We start from the raw sequence: 12675 nt of genomic DNA on the forward strand, positions 1-12675 counted from the left end.
GTACCGTGGACACAGCAGGGGTCACTTCTGGCACTGACTGTCAGTCCTGTACTGTGGACACAGTCCACTTCTGGCACTGACTGTCAGTCCTGTACTGTGGACACAGTAGGGGCCACTTCTGGCACTGACTGTCAGTCCTGTGGTTTGTACCGTGGACACAGCAGGGGTCACTTCTGGCACTGACTGTCAGTCCTGTACTGTGGACACAGTAGGGGTCACTTCTGGCACTGACTGTCAGTCCTGTGTTTTGTACCGTGGACACAGCAGGGGCCACTTCTGGCACTGACTGTCAGTCCTGTACTGGACACAGCAGGGGCCACTTCTGGCACTGACTGTCAGTCCTGTGTTTTGTACTGTGGACACAATAGGGGCCATTTCTGGCACTGACTGTCAGTCCTGTGGTTTGTACTGTGGACACAGTAGGGGCCATTTCTGGCACTGACTGTCAGTCCTGTGTTTTGTACCGTGGACACAGTAGGGGTCACTTCTGGCACTGACTGTCAGTCCTGTACTGTGGACACAGCAGGGGTCACTTCTGGCACTGACTGTCAGTCCTGTGTTTTGTACTGTGGACACAGCAGGGGTCACTTCTGGCACTGACTGTCAGTCCTGTGTTTTGTACCGTGGACACAGCAGGGGTCACTTCTGGCACTGACTGTCAGTCCTGTACTGTGGACACAGCAGGGGTCACTTCTGGCACTGACTGTCAGTCCTGTGTTTTGTACTGTGGACACAGTAGGGGCCACTTCTGGCACTGACTGTCAGTCCTGTACTGTGGACACAGTAGGGGCCACTTCTGGCACTGACTGTCAGTCCTGTGGTTTGTACCGTGGACACAGCAGGGGTCACTTCTGGCACTGACTGTCAGTCCTGTACTGTGGACACAGTAGGGGTCACTTCTGGCACTGACTGTCAGTCCTGTACTGTGGACACAGTAGGGGTCACTTCTGGCACTGACTGTCAGTCCTGTACCGTGGACACAGCAGGGGTCACTTCTGGCACTGACTGTCAGTCCTGTACTGTGGACACAGTAGGGGCCACTTCTGGCACTGACTGTCAGTCCTGTACTGTGGACACAGTAGGGGCCACTTCTGGCACTGACTGTCAGTCCTGTGGTTTGTACCGTGGACACAGCAGGGGTCACTTCTGGCACTGACTGTCAGTCCTGTACTGTGGACACAGTAGGGGTCACTTCTGGCACTGACTGTCAGTCCTGTGTTTTGTACCGTGGACACAGCAGGGGCCACTTCTGGCACTGACTGTCAGTCCTGTACCGTGGACACAGCAGGGGCCACTTCTGGCACTGACTGTCAGTCCTGTGTTTTGTACTGTGGACACAATAGGGGCCATTTCTGGCACTGACTGTCAGTCCTGTGGTTTGTACTGTGGACACAGTAGGGGCCATTTCTGGCACTGACTGTCAGTCCTGTGTTTTGTACCGTGGACACAGCAGGGGCCACTTCTGGCACTGACTGTCAGTCCTGTGTTTTGTACTGTGGACACAGTAGGGGCCACTTCTGGCACTGACTGTCAGTCCTGTGTTTTGTACTGTGGACACAGTAGGGGCCACTTCTGGCACTGACTGTCAGTCCTGTGGTTTGTACTGTGGACATAGCAGGGGTCACTTCTGGCACTGACTATCAGTCCTGTGTTTTGTACCGTGGACACAGTAGGGGCCACTTCTGGCACTGACTGTCAGTCCTGTACTGTGGACACAGCAGGGGCCACTTCTGGCACTGACTGTCAGTCCTGTACTGTGGACACAGCAGGGGCCTCTTCTGGCACTGACTGTCAGTCCTGTACTGTGGACACAGTAGGGGCCACTTCTGGCACTGACTGTCAGTCCTGTACTGTGGACACAGCAGGGGCCTCTTCTGGCACTGACTGTCAGTCCTGTACTGTGGACACAGTAGGGGCCACTTCTGGCACTGACTGTCAGTCCTGTACTGTGGACACAGCAGGGGCCACTTCTGGCACTGACTGTCAGTCCTGTACTGTGGACACAGCAGGGGCCACTTCTGGCACTGACTGTCAGTCCTGTACTGTGGACACAGCAGGGGCCACTTCTGGCACTGACTGTCAGTCCTGTACTGTGGACACAGTAGGGGCCACTTCTGGCACTGACTGTCAGTCCTGTACTGTGGACACAGTAGGGGCCACTTCTGGCACTGACTGTCAGTCCTGTACTGTGGACAGAGCAGGGGCCACTTCTGGCACTGACTGTCAGTCCTGTACTGTGGACAGAGCAGGGGCCACTTCTGGCACTGACTGTCAGTCCTGTACTGTGGACACAGCAGGGGCCACTTCTGGCACTGACTGTCAGTCCTGTACTGTGGACACAGCAGGGGCCTCTTCTGGCACTGACTGTCAGTCCTGTACTGTGGACACAGCAGGGGCCTCTTCTGGCACTGACTGTCAGTCCTGTACTGTGGACACAGCAGGGGCCTCTTCTGGCACTGACTGTCAGTCCTGTACTGTGGACACAGTAGGGGCCACTTCTGGCACTGACTGTCAGTCCTGTACTGTGGACACAGTAGGGGCCACTTCTGGCACTGACTGTCAGTCCTGTACTGTGGACACAGTAGGGGCCACTTCTGGCACTGACTGTCAGTCCTGTACTGTGGACACAGCAGGGGCCTCTTCTGGCACTGACTGTCAGTCCTGTACTGTGGACACAGCAGGGGCCACTTCTGGCACTGACTGTCAGTCCTGTACTGTGGACACAGCAGGGGCCACTTCTGGCACTGACTGTCAGTCCTGTACTGTGGACACAGCAGGGGCCACTTCTGGCACTGACTGTCAGTCCTGTACTGTGGACACAGCAGGGGCCACTTCTGGCACTGACTGTCAGTCCTGTACTGTGGACACAGCAGGGGCCTCTTCTGGCACTGACTGTCAGTCCTGTGTTTTGTACTGTGGACACAGCAGGGGCCTCTTCTGGCACTGACTGTCAGTCCTGTACTGTGGACACAGCAGGGGCCACTTCTGGCACTGACTGTCAGTCCTGTGGTTTGTTTGACGCCTGAACATGAATGTGCCTCAAATTGGTCAGCATGGCAACATCCCTCTTTGAACTATGTATATATGCTCCCAGTTATTGCTACAGACTAACTACTAGTGGTGTAAAGTACTTAGGAAGTTTTTTTGGGGGGGGTATCCGTAATGAACTATTTATATTTTTGACAATTTTAGGTTTTACTCTACTACATTCTTAAAGATAAAAAATAAAAAAGAATGTACTTTTTACTCCAAACATTTTCTCTGAAACTCAAAAGTATTTGTTACATTTAGAATGTTTAGCAGGACAGGAAATGGAAATGGTCCAATTCACACACTTATCAGAGAACATCCCTGGTCATCCCTACTGTAAACTACAAGACCATGGTGCTTGCCTACGGAGCTGTGAGGGGAACGGCACCTCAGTACCTCCAGGCTCTGATCAGGCCCTACACCCAAACAAGGGCACTGTGTTCATCCACCTCTGGCCTGCTCGCCTCCCTACCACTGAGGAAGTACAGTTCCCGCTCAGCCCAGTCAAAACTGTTCGCTGCTCTGGCCCCCCAATGGTGGAACAAACTCCCTCACGACGCCAGGACAGCGGAGTCAATCACCACCTTCCGGAGACACCTGAAACCCCACCTCTTTAAGGAATACCTAGGATAGGATAAAGTAATCCTTCTCACCCCCCCCCCTCCCCCCCTTAAAATACCTAGATGCACTATTGTAAAGTGGCTGTTCCACTGGATGTCATAAGGTGAAAGCACCAATTTGTAAGTCGCTCTGGATAAGAGCGTCTGCTAAATGACTTAAATGTAAATGTAAATGTACTGCCTCTGATCTGGAGGACTCACTAAACAGAGAACATCCCTACTGTCTCTGATCTGGAGGACTCACTAAACAGAGAACATCCCTGGTCATCCCTACTGCCTCTGATCTGGAGGACTCACTAAACAGAGAACATCCCTGGTCATCCCTACTGCCTCTGATCTGGAGGACTCACTAAACAGAGAACATCCCTGGTCATCCCTACTGCCTCTGATCTGGAGGACTCACTAAACAGAGAACGTCCCTGGTCATCCCTACTGCCTCTGATCTGGAGGACTCACTAAACAGAGAACGTCCCTGGTCATCCCTACTGCCTCTGATCTGGAGGACTCACTAAACAGAGAACATCCCTACTGTCTCTGATCTGGAGGACTCACTAAACAGAGAACATCCCTGGTCATCCCTACTGCCTCTGATCTGGAGGACTCACTAAACAGAGAACATCCCTGGTCATCCCTACTGCCTCTGATCTGGAGGACTCACTAAACAGAGAACGTCCCTGGTCATCCCTACTGCCTCTGATCTGGAGGACTCACTAAACAGAGAACATCCCTGGTCATCCCTACTGCCTCTGATCTGGAGGACTCACTAAACAGAGAACATCCCTGGTCATCCCTACTGCCTCTGATCTGGAGGACTCACTAAACAGAGAACATCCCTGGTCATCCCTACTGCCTCTGATCTGGAGGACTCACTAAACAGAGAACATCCCTGGTCATCCCTACTGCCTCTGATCTGGAGGACTCACTAAACAGAGAACGTCCCTGGTCATCCCTACTGCCTCTGATCTGGAGGACTCACTAAACAGAGAACATCCCTGGTCATCCCTACTGCCTCTGATCTGGAGGACTCACTAAACAGAGAACATCCCTGGTCATCCCTACTGCCTCTGATCTGGAGGACTCACTAAACACAAACGCTTAGTTTGTAAATTATGTCTGAGAGTTGAACTGTGACCCTGGCTATCCGTAAATGTAAAAAAACAAGAACATTGTGTCGTCTGGTTCTCTTAATATAAGACATTTTAAATGTATACTATAACTTTTGATACTTAAGTACATTTTAAACCAAATACTTTAAGACTTTAACTCTAATAGTATTCTACTGGGTGACTTTTACTTGAGTCATTTTCTTTTAAGAGGTCTACATTTACTCAAGTTTGAAAAGGGGTACTTTTGTCCACCCCTGTTTATTTAACTACATAGTTTGAGATGGATTTTCAGCCGTATGGTAGGAGTGACGTCACTATCCTTTTCTACATGAAAAAAAAGTGTTTTAGTTTAATTTATTAATTGACCATTAAAAAAAAAAAAAAAAAAAAAGTACACATAAAACTTAAAAGCCTTATAAATGAACATGAATAAAAATCGAGGTTAACGGGGTTATTTCCATTGTGGTCCTCTTGAGACAAGATGGCTAGAGAGGATCCAACACAGTATGGCAGTACTAACCACATTTAACGTTAGCAACAAGACCCTGGTGTTAATGTCTGGTAAATCGGGTTTTTTATTGTCACAACAACAAAATGGTAGACAGCGATACTATCCAACCACATTTAACAGTTAGGACACATTCCATACATCCCGCTTGTGTCCGCCATGATGCTAAAGCTAACTAGCATAGCCACACTTTCCAGCCAGTCTATCCGGGTCCCACAGCCTCCAAAACGGACAGAAATAACCTCGTATTTAACTCACCAGCCCTTCGATCTGAATCTGCTTCACGGGTGAATCTAAAGTTGCTCCCGGAGACGTGGCAGCCATCGGGGCGGTTGGTGTCGACGGTGTTTCCTTGCGAGTAGCCATTCTGAAACACGCCGAAAAAAAGAGGGAGGAAAGAGAGGGTGGGACATGGTGCACCGGCTTTCTACGCTTGGGGTAAATGGTTACATGATAAATAGTTCCGAGTGTAGAGCCATTATTCAAAGACTGGATACAGTCATATCTACAAACAGTAAGTAGTTCAAACACGATGTCATTGATTTATTGCTGCCATCACATAATTCATTTCATGAGGAAAAGATATTCAACCTCTCTCCTTTCTATACTTTTTAACAGTAAATTGTCTTGTGCCGTTCACGAGCCTTTTTGGGGCCCAAAGCAACATTTAATTTCCCCACCCCCAGCGATCAAAACATTTTAGCAGCCCCCCTTGACAGCGGTTAGGGAAAAATACGTTTTAGAGTTAATTTCCTGCAATTGTACACATTTTGCCATGAGGCATAGAGAAGATGTTGTCGTTTAAATGTAAGCTTTTTATTTAACGAGGCAAGTCAGTTAAGAACAAATTTTTATTTACACAACGGCCTACTCCGGACGACGCTGGGCCAATTGTACTGCATTTGGTACTCCCAATCACGGCCGGATGTGATTCAGCCTGGATTCGAACCAGGACTGTAGTGACGCCTCTTGCACTGAGATGCAGTGCCTTAGACACTACATAATAATGACGCCGAAGGAGATGGTTGCCGTTTTACGATCCCGTAACCAATATGTATGTTTTTATTTGTCACTTATTTTGTACATAATGTTTCTGACGCGATGTCTTATGACCGAAAAGAGCTTCTTGATATCAGGGCAGCGATTACTCACCCCGTACTGGAGGAATTCTTCAATGTGCCAGAATGACACAACAAGATGGAGGGGTTGCTAAGAGACAGATTGAATGAGTGGAATAATGTGTCAACGTGTGGTCCCACTGTGGTCTCCACCTCTTTAGAGGGCTTTGCCTCTACTGTTATGAAGAGAAGAGAGGGAGAGAGAGGGGGGGGAGAGAGAAAGGGAGAGAGAGACAGAGAGAGAATTGAATTGAATTGAGAGAGAGAGAGAGAGAGGGAAGGAAGGAAGGAAGGAAGGAAGAGAGGAAAAGGGGCTGAATGGATTTAAAATGTATTTATTTTTTCTTTATTTGTAACTTATTTTGTACATAATGTTTCTGACGCGGTGTTTTATGACCGAAAAGAGCTTCTTGATATCAGGGCAGCGATTACTCACCCCGTACTGGAGGAATTCTTCAACGAGTCGCACGGAAACGATGACGTCATCCCCAAAAGGGCCCTCATCCCCGTATTTCGCAGGAGGAAAAGACGGAGATGTCGTGGACGACGGTCCGGGTGCCTTGTAAGGATCCGTCTCAAAGTGGGTGATCTACATTTACCTTCGGTTCTATTAGCCAACGTAGAATCAAATTATAATCAAATAGACGAGCGCGTATCCGCCACGGAGCCGCAGTCAAACGACCACCCCTCATCACTGTCAAACGCTCCCTAAAACACTTCTGTGAGCAGGCCTTTCTAATCGACCTGGCCCGGGTATCCTGAAGGACATTGACCCCCACCCGGCCAGTTGAGGATGCCTGGTCATTCTTTAAAAGTAACTTCCTCACCATTTTAGATAAGCATGCTCCGTTCAAAAATGCAGAACCAAGAACAGATACAGCCCTTGGTTCACTCCAGACCTGACTGCCCTCGACCAGCACAAAAACATCCTGTGGCGGACTGCAATAGCATCGAATAGCCCCGTGATATGCAAACTGTTCAGGAAGTCAGGAACCAATACACGCAGTCAGTCAGGAAAGCTAAGGCCAGCTTCTTCAGGCAGAAGTTTGCATCCTGTAGCTCCAACTCCAAAAAGTTCTGGGACACTGTGAAGTCCATGGAGAACAAGAGTACCTCCTCCCAGCTGCCCACTGCACTGAGGCTAGGTAACACGGTCTCCACCGATAAATCCACGATTATCGAAAGCTTCAATAAGCACTTCAACGGCTGGCCATGCCTTCCGCCTGGCTACTCCAACCTCGGCCAACAGCCCGCCCCGCAGCTCCGCCCAAGCCTCTCCAGGTTCTCCTTTACCTAAATCCAGATAGCAGATGTTCTGAAAGAGCTGCAAAACCTAGACCCGCACAAATCAGCTGGGCTTGACAATCTGGACCCTCTATTTCTGAAAACTATCTGCCGCCATTGTCGCAACCCCTATTACCAGCCTGTTCAACCTCTCTTTCATATCGTTTCCTGAGATCCCTAAGGATTGAAAGCTGCCGCAGTCATCCCCTTTCAAAGGGGGAGACACCCTGACCCAAACTGCTATAGACCTATATCCATCCTGCCCTCCTATCTAAGGTCTTCAAAGCCAAGTCAACAAAACAGGTCACTGACCATCTCGAATCCCACCGCACCTTCCCGCTGTGCAATCTGGTTTCCGAGCCGGTCACGGGTGCACCTCAGCCACGCTCAAGGTACTAAACGATATCATTACCGCCATCGATAAAAGACAGTACTGTGCAGCCGTCTTCATCGACCTCGCCAAGGCTTTCGACTCTGTCAATCACCATATTCTTATCGGCAGACTCAATAGCCTCGGTTTCCGGATGACTGCCTTGCCTGGTTCACCAATTACTTTGCAGACAGAGTTCAGTGTGTCAAATCGGAGGGCATGCTGTCCGGTCCTCTGGCAGTCTCTATGGGGGTGCCACAGGGTTCACCCTCGGGCCGACTCTTTTCTGTATATATCAATGATGTTGCTCTTGCTGGGGCGATTCCCTGATCCACCTCACGCAGACGACACCATTCTATATACTTTCGCCCGTCATTGACACTGTGCTATCTAACCTCCAAACGAGCTTCAATGCCATACAGCACTCCTTCCGTGGCCTCCAACTGCTCTTAAACGCGAGTAAAACCAAATGCATGCTTTTCAACCGACGCTGCCTGCACCCGCATGCCCGACTAGCATCACCACCCTGGATGGTTCCGACCTTGAATATGTGGACATCTATAAGTACCTAGGTGTCTGGCTAGACTGCAAACTCTCCTTCCAGACTCACATCAAACATCTCCAATCGAAAATCAAATCAAGAGTCGGCTTTTATTCCGCAACAAAGCCTCCTTCACTCACGCCGCTAAGCTTACCCTAGTAAAACTGACTATCCTACCGATCCTCGATTTCGGCGATGTCATCTACAAAATGGCTTCCAACACTCTACTCAGCAAACTGGATGCAGTCTATCATAGTGCCATCTGTTTTGTCACCAAAGCACCTTATACCACCCACCACTGCGACTTGTATGCTCTAGCTCGGCTGGCCCTCACATATTCGTCGCCAGACTCACTGGCTCCAGGTCATCTACAAGTCCATGCTAGGTAAAGCTCCGCCTCATCTCAGTTCACTGGTCACGATGGCAACACCCATCCGTAGCACACGCTCCAGCAGGTGTATCTCACTGATCATCCCTAAAGCCAACACCTCATTTGGCCGCCTTGTTCCAGTACTCTGCCGCCTGTGACTGAACGAACTGCAAAAATCGCTGAAGTTGGAGACTTTATCTCCCCACCAACTTCAAACATCAGCTATCCGAGCAGCTAACCGATCGCTGCAGCTGTACATAGTCTATTGGTAAATAGCCCACCCATTTTCACCTACCTCATTCCCATACTGTTTTTATACTGTTTTTTTATTTATTTATTTACTTTTTCTGCTCTTTTGCACACCAATATCTCTACCTGTACATGACCATCTGATCATTTATCACCCGTGTTAATCTGCAAAATTGTATTATTCGCCTACCTCCTCATGCCTTTTGCACACATTGTATATAGACTGCCCATTTTTTTCTACTGTGTTATTGACTTGTTAATTGTTTATTCCATGTGTAACTCTGTGTTGTCTGTTCACACTGCTATGCTTTATCTTGGCCAGGTCGCAGTTGCAAATGAGAACTTGTTCTCAACTAGCCTACCTGGTTAAATAAAGGTGAAATAAATTTTTTTTTTTTTTAAGTATATCCTACCAACGGGACATTAAAAACTTGTCTCAGGATGGTAAGTTGGTGGTTTAAGATATCCCTCTAGTGGTGTGGAGGCTGTGCTTTGGCAAAGTGGGTGGGGTTACTTCCTGCCTGTTTGGCCCTGTCCGGGGGTATCATCGGATGGGGCCACAGTGTCTCCTGACCCCTCCTGTCTCAGCCTCCAGTATTTATGCTGCAGTAGTTTATGTGTTGGGGGGCTAAATCAAATCAAATGTATTTATATAGCCCTTCGTACATCAGCTGATATCTCAAAGTGCTGTACAGAAACCCAGCCTAAAACCCCAAACTGCAAGCAATGCAGGTGTAGAAGCACAGTGGCTAGGAAAAACTCCCTAGAAAGGCCAAAACCTAGGAAGAAACCTAGAGAGGAACCAGGCTATGTGGGGTGGCTAGGGTCAGTCTGTTAACTCTGGAGTACTTCTCCTGTCCTATTCGGTGTCCTGTGTGAATTTACGTATGCTCTCTCTAATTCTCTCTTTCTTTCTCTCTCTCGGAGGACCTGAGCCCAGGACCATGCCTCAGGACTACCTGGCATGATGACTCCTTGCTGTCCCCAGTCCACCTGGCCGTGCTGCTGCTCCAGTTTCAACTGTTCTGCCTGCGGCTATTATGGAATCCTGACCTGTTCACCGGACGTGCTACCTGTCCCAGACCTGCTGTTTTCAACTCTCTAGAGACAGCAGGAGCGGTAGAGATACTCTTAATGATCGGCTATGAAAAGCCAACTGACATTTACTCCTGAGGTGCTGACTTGCTGCACCCTCAACAACTACTGTGATTATTATTATTTGACCATGCTGGTCATTTATGAACATTTGAACATCTTGGCCATGTTCTGTTATAATCTCCACCCGGCACAGCCAGAAGAGGACTGGCCACCCCTCATAGCCTGGTTCCTCTCTAGGTTTCTTCCTAGGTTCTGGCCTTTCTAGGGAGTTTTTCCTAGCTACCGTGCTTCTACACCTGCATTGCTTGCTGTTTGGGGGTTTTAGACTGGGTTTCTGTACAGCACTTTGTGACATCAGCTGATGCAAGAAGGGCTTTATAAATACATTTGATTGATTGATTCTACAGTTTATCATGAGATACTCTACCTCAGGCGAGCAAAACCTTAAGATATCGTGCACCGGCTGTTTACATATATGTATAGTCCACCACTTTGAGATATCAGCTGATGTGAGAAGGGCTTTATAAATACATTTCATTTGATTAATATCTAATGTTTCACAGAGTCGTGGCTGAACAACAACATGATTAACATACAGCTGGCGGGTTTTAAGCTTTTTCGTCGCGAGTGTCAACTGGTGTTGTATTCTAAACAGCAGGATTATTAAAGGGATACCTCGAGATTTTGGCAATTAAGCCCTTTATCTTCTTCCCCAGTCAGATTAACTCGTGGATACCATTTTATGTCTCAGACTGTCCAGTATGAAGGAAGCATGCTAGCTGTTCCCATAGACCGCCATTCAATGCGCTAACGCTAGTTAGCAACTTCCTTCTTTTTTTTAAAATGTTTTTTATTGTGCACGTGACAAATCAATTTTGGTTTGATTTCAAACTGCAGACATAAAAATGATATCCACGAATTCATTGGACTCTGAGGATGTAAAAAGGTTTCATTGCCAAAATATTTAAGCATCCCTTTAAGTTAGCCTCAACTTGTCGTCAAGTCAGTTATTTTAAGTCCACATTTCTCTAAAAGATTAAGTCATTTTGAACAGTCAGCTGGGCCAAGTCATTTTGAACAGTCAGCTGGGCCAAGTCATTTTGAACAGTCAGCTGGGCCAAGTCATTTTGAACAGTCAGCTGGGCCAAGTCATTTTGAACAGTCCGCTGGACCAAGTCATTTTGAACAGTCAGCTGGGCCAAGTCATTTTGAACAGTCAGCTGGGCCAAGTCATTTTGAACAGTCAGCTGGGCCAAGTCATTTTGAACAGTCAGCTAGGCCAAGTCATTTTGAACAGTCAGCTGGACCAAGTCATTTTGAACAGTCCGCTGGGCCAAGTCATTTTGAACAGTCAGCTGGGCCAAGTCATTTTGAACAGTCAGCTGGGCCAAGTCATTTTGAACAGTCAGCTAGGCCAAGTCATTTTGAACAGTCAGCTGGGCCAAGTCATTTTGAACAGTCAGCTGGGCCAAGTCATTTTGAACAGTCCGCTGGGCCAAGTCATTTTGAACAGTCCGCTGGGCCAAGTCATTTTGAACAGTCAGCTGGGCCAAGTCATTTTGAACAGTCAGCTGGGCCAAGTCATTTTGAACAGTCCGCTGGGCCAAGTCATTTTGAACAGTCCGCTGGGCCAAGTCATTTTGAACAGTCAGCTGGGCCAAGTCATTTTGAACAGTCAGCTGGGCCAAGTCATTTGAACAGTCAGCTGGGCCAAGTCATTTTGAACAGTCAGCTGGGCCAAGTCATTTTGAACAGTCCGCTGGGCCAAGTCATTTTGAACAGTCCGTCATTTGAACAGTCCGCTGGGCAAGTCATTTTGAACAAGTCCGCTGGGCCAAGTCATTTTGAACAAGTCCGCTGGACCAAGTCATTGATCTTGCTTTCTGGAACAGATGCTTGATGTCATTTCACCAGACTGAAATGGTTCAGAGTTTGTAAACCAAGTAATTAAAACACTTTTTTATTTCAAATTCTTTACAGAAGTATCACAACAGCTAGTTAACCATAAGACTTAAAAAAAACACGGGATCATCCAACTTTCATTAAAACATGTGCAAGCGTCTAGTTACTTTACGCAACGACAACAAACATAGCTGTTGGAGGTACAAAACGCAACGGGAATAAAATGGGCATTATTATTATACACCTAAACAATACAATTCAATGCTAGTCGTAATATTTAATTTATAAACACAAATAACAACCTGTAAAAACTAAAAAAAATGATTTTTTTTTTCTCTCTCTCATGAAAACCAGAATTTTATGTCAAGTGCAATGAGGAAGACCTCGAGGTGAAGAGCACTTATTCCATTTCTCTCATGATATAACAGTACCTGTAAAAAGCATGTATGTAGCATGAAAGACTAATGTTCTTACACTAT

Source organism: Oncorhynchus nerka, linkage group LG14 (genome assembly GCF_034236695.1).
Source record: "Oncorhynchus nerka isolate Pitt River linkage group LG14, Oner_Uvic_2.0, whole genome shotgun sequence".
NCBI classification, from domain to species: domain Eukaryota; kingdom Metazoa; phylum Chordata; class Actinopteri; order Salmoniformes; family Salmonidae; genus Oncorhynchus; species Oncorhynchus nerka.